General features: G+C 64.3%; 1 non-coding gene across 1 annotated transcript; it reads left to right on the top strand.

Moving 5' to 3' along the window:
* The first annotated feature begins 359 nt into the window (after positions 1 to 359).
* On the top strand, positions 360 to 478 carry LOC131862100 (5S ribosomal RNA). The gene has a single exon (XR_009361127.1). It is a non-coding gene; the product is annotated as a 5S ribosomal RNA (ribosomal RNA).
* Positions 479 to 4658: the final 4180 nt, after the last annotated feature.

The raw sequence follows: 4658 nt of genomic DNA, 5'->3' as shown, positions 1-4658 counted from the left end.
CGAGCGCCTTGGTGCACCGGGGCAAGATCGAGCGTGCACCCGAGGCGCCCCGAACATGCACCAAGGTGCACTCGGCCCACATGTGAGCGCAGGTCGTTGCGCCCGAGGTGGTGTGTGGGCACCGCGTTGCAGACGGGACACTGCACGCACACGACGCCCCCTACAGGTGCACGCACGTAGGCCGGGCCGGGTGCACACCCGACGCCCTAGCAAGGTGCGCGCACCCGGGCAGGGCTCACACTTGGCGAACGGGGCGCACTTCGCGAGGGAGGGTGTGCACCTCGACGGGGGTGGGTGGCCGGGGTGGATTCGCACGTGGGTCGCGGTTTGCTAAGTACACACTGCGACAAGCTCATAACGGGTGCGATCATACCAGCGTTAGTGCACCGGATCCCATCAGAACTCCGCAGTTAAGCGCGCTTGGGCCGGAGTAGTACTGGGATGGGTGACCTCCCGGGAAGTCCCGGTGTTGCACCCTTTTTTAGTTTTTCGCCGGGCATCGCAATGCTATTTGAATAAACCTTTTGCCCGTTTGCGTTCTCGTCGGGGCCGGGCCGGGCCGGGGTGCGCTGCCCGCACTACCGCGCGCGCGGGGGCGACACCGAGCGCGCACCCGAGGCGCCCCGAGCACACAGGCCACGGTGCAACCCGGGCGTTGTGCGCGCACCCCGGTGCGCCCGAGGTGCTGCGCGCGCACCCAGGTGAAATCGGTGTGCACCTCGGCCAGTGCGCGCTCGGTCGAGTCGCGCACGTTGGCCAAGGTGCACGGTGATGTTTCTTACTCTAAGGTTCCGCACCAGACGCCCGGGACAGGTGAGCGAAGCTGGGCGGGGCCGGGTGCGCGGCCGGGGCAGGTGCACGCAGCTGGAGAGAGCTTTGGAGCACACTTCGGAGCGCACCAATGATGCGCTCCATTCAAAAGTTTCCTGAAAAGGCAAAAAAAGTTGAGATTATAGAATTTCCCACTTGAGAGATTGTAAAAAAAAAAAATTTAAAATGAAGGAAACGCGGGTGCCAAGGTGTGCGCAGCCCAGCCAAGGTGTGCGCACCAAGGCGCCCACCCTGGCGAAGGTGCACGCAAGGTGCGCACCCGAGGCAAACCGGACAATTAACCCAACTTTCGACTTCGCGCGCACCTTGGAGCGCACTTCGGAGCGCTCCTTGGTGCGCACCAATCTTGGGCACCTCGGAGTGCACCATGGCGCCCACCAAGGTGCGCACCCGGGGCAAACCGAGCTCCGACTTCGTGCGCACCTTGGAGCGCACGAAAGGTGCGCACCATGGCGCCCACCAAGGTGCGCAGCCCAGCCAAGGCGTGCGCATCAAGGTGCGCACCCTGGCGAAGGTGCGCACCCGGGGCAAACCGAGCTCCGACTTCGTGCGCACCTTGGAGCGCACAAAAGGTGCGCAACCCAGCCAAGGTGTGCGCACCCCGGTCAAACCGAGCTCCGAATCGTGCGCACCAGAGGTGCACGCCATCGTGCGCACCTTGGAGCACACTTCGGAGCCCTCCTTGGTGCGCGCCGATGTTGCGCACCTCGGAGCGCACCCGGGGAAAACAATGCAATTAACCCGACTTTCGACTTCGTGGGCACCTCGGAGCGCTCTCGGGTTCGCACCTCGGAGCACACCGAGGTGCGCACCTTTGATGCGCTGCCTTCACCAATTTCCAGAAAAGGCAAGAAAACATTGAGAAGGTGTGCGCACCGAGGTGCCCACCCTGGCGAAGGTGCACGCGAGGTGCGCACCCGGGGCAAACCGGGCTCCGACTTCGTGCACGCCGCACCTTGGAGCACACTTCGGAGCGCTCCTTGGTGCGCACCAGGGCGCGCAACCCAGCCGAGGTGCCCACCCCGGCGAAGGTGCACGCGAGGTGCGCACCCGGGGCAAACCGGGCTCCGACTTCGTGCACGCCATGGTGCCCACCGCGGCGAAGGTGCACGCGAGGTGCGCACCCGGGGCAAACCGGGCTCCGACTTCGTGCACGCCGCACCTTGGAGCACACTTCGGAGCGCTCCTTGGTGCGCACCATGGTGCCCACCAGGGCGCGCAACCCCGCCGAAGGTGCACGCGAGGTGCGCACCCGGGGCAAACCGGGCTCCGACTTCGTGCACGCCGCACCTTGGAGCACACTTCGGAGCGCTCCTTGGTGCGCACCAGGGCGCGCAACCCAGCCGAGGTGCCCACCCCGGCGAAGGTGCACGCGAGGTGCGTACCCGGGGCAAACCGGGCTCCGACTTCGTGCACGCCGCACCTTGGAGCACACTTCGGAGCGCTCCTTGGTGCGCACCATGGTGCCCACCAGGCCGCGCAACCCAGCCAAGGTGTGCGCACCAAGGTGCACGCGAGGTGCGCACCCGGGGCAAACCGGGGTCCGACTTCGTGCACGCCGCACCTTGGAGCACACATCGGGGCGCTCCCGGGTTCGCACCGGCGTTGCGCACCGTGGTGGGCACCTCGGAGCACACCAAGGTGGGCAGCGAGGTGCGCACCTTTGATGCGATGCCTTCACTAATTTCCATAAAAGGCAAAAAAAAAATGAGATTTTAAAATTTCCGTTTTGAAAGATAGTGAGAAAAAGGGAATGCTGGTGCCATCTTGAGCCCGCCCTGGTGCGCAGCCCAGCCAAGGTGTGCGCACCAAGGTGCCCACCCTGGCGAAGGTGCGCGCCCGGGCAATTAACCCAACTTCCAACTTCGCGCGCGCCAGGGTGGGAGCGCACCCAACAACCGGGCCTGGGAAGAGCCAATGCGAGAAACCCCACCAAACGCTCTGACAAAAAAAGAGGGGGCGCTCCAGTAACCCCGCTTCGGAGCGCACCCTGGGCAAACCCAGCCAAGGTGCCCACCCCGGCCAAGGTGCAGGCGAGGTGCGCACCCGGGGCAAACCGGGCTCCGACAACGTGCACGCCGCACCTTGGAGCACACTTCGTAGCGCTCCCGGGTGCGCACCTCAGAGCACACCAAGGTGGGCAGCGAGGTGCGCACCTTTGATGCGCTGCCTTCACTAATTTCCAGAAAAGGCAAAAAAAAAAGGAGATTTTAAAATTTCCGTTTTGAAAGATAGTGAAAAAAACGGAACGCGCGTGCCATCTTGAGCCCGCCCTGGTGCGCAGCCCAGGTAAGGTGCCCACCCTGGCAAAGGTGCGCACTCGGGCAATTAACCCTACTTCCGACTTCGTGCGCGCCAGGGTGGCAACCGGGCCTCGGAAGAGCCAATGCGAGAAACCCCACCAAACGCTCCGACAAAAAAAGAGGCGGCGCTCCAATAACCCCGCTTCGGAGCGCAGCCGGGGCAAACCCAGCCAAGGTGCCCACCCCGACGAAGGTGCACGCGAGGTGCGCACCCGGGGCAAACCGGGCTCCGACAACGTGCACGCAGCACCTTGGAGCACACTTCAAAGCACTCCCGGGTGCCCACCGGCGTTGCGCACCGTGGTGGGCAGCGAGGTGCGCACCTTTGATGCGCTGCCTTCACTAATTTCCAGAAAAAGGCAAAAAAAAATGAGATTTTAAAATTTCCGTTTTGAAAGATAGTGAAAAAAAAGGAACGCGGGTGCCATCTTGAGCCCGCCCTGGTGCGCAGCCCAGGCAAGGCATGCGCACCAAGGTGCCCACCCGAGGTGCACACCCGGGGCAAACCGGGCTCCGACTTCGTGCAGGCCGCACCTTGGAGCACACTTCGGAGCGCTCCTTGGTGCGCACCATGGTGCCCACCAGGGCGCGCAACCCAGCCAAGGTCTGCACACCAAGGTGCCCACCCCGGCGAAGGTGCACGCGAGGTGCGCACCCGGGGCAAACCGGGCTCCGACTTCGTGCACGCCATGGTGCCCACCGCGGCGAAGGTGCACGCGAGGTGCGCACCCGGGGCAAACCGGGCTCCGACTTCGTGCACGCCGCACCTTGGAGCACACTTCGGAGCGCTCCTTGGTGCGCACCATGGTGCCCACCAGGGCGCGCAACCCAGCCAAGGTGTGCGCACCAAGGTGCACGCGAGGTGCGCACCCGGGGCAAACCGGGGTCCGACTTCGTGCACGCCGCACCTTGGAGCACACATCGGAGCGCTCCCAGGTTCGCACCAGCGTTGCGCACCTTTGATGCGCTGCCTTCACTAATTTCCAGAAAAGGCAAAAAAAAACGAGATTTTAAAATTTCCGTTCTGAAAGATAGTGAAAAAAACGGAACGCGGGTGCCATCTTGAGCCCTTCCTGGTGCGCAGCCCAGGCAAGTTGTGCGCACCAAGGTGCCCACCCTGGCGGAGGTGCGCGCCCGGGGCAATCCGGGCTCCGACTTCGTGCACTGCATGGTGCCCACCAAGGCGCGCAACCCAGCCAAGGTGCCCACCGCAGCGAAGGTGCACGCGAGGTGCGCACCCGAGGTGCACACCCGGGGCAAACCGGGCTCCGACTTCGTGCACGCCGCACCTTGGAGCACACTTCAGAGCGCTCCTTGGTGCGCACCAGGGCGCGCAACCCAACCAAGGTCTGCACACCAAGGTGCTCACCCCGGCGAAGGTGCACGCGAGGTGCGCACCCGGGGCAAACCGGGCTCGGACTTCGTGCACGCCGCACCTTGGAGCACACATCGGAGCGCTCCCGGGTTCGCACCAGCATTGCGCACCTTTGATGCGCTCCAATAACCCCACTTCGGAGCGCACCA

Source organism: Cryptomeria japonica, unplaced genomic scaffold (genome assembly GCF_030272615.1).
Source record: "Cryptomeria japonica unplaced genomic scaffold, Sugi_1.0 HiC_scaffold_35, whole genome shotgun sequence".
Classification (NCBI taxonomy): domain Eukaryota; kingdom Viridiplantae; phylum Streptophyta; class Pinopsida; order Cupressales; family Cupressaceae; genus Cryptomeria; species Cryptomeria japonica.
The sequence above is the reverse complement of the archived record's forward strand: the minus strand, read 5'-3'. Positions and strand labels throughout refer to the sequence as shown.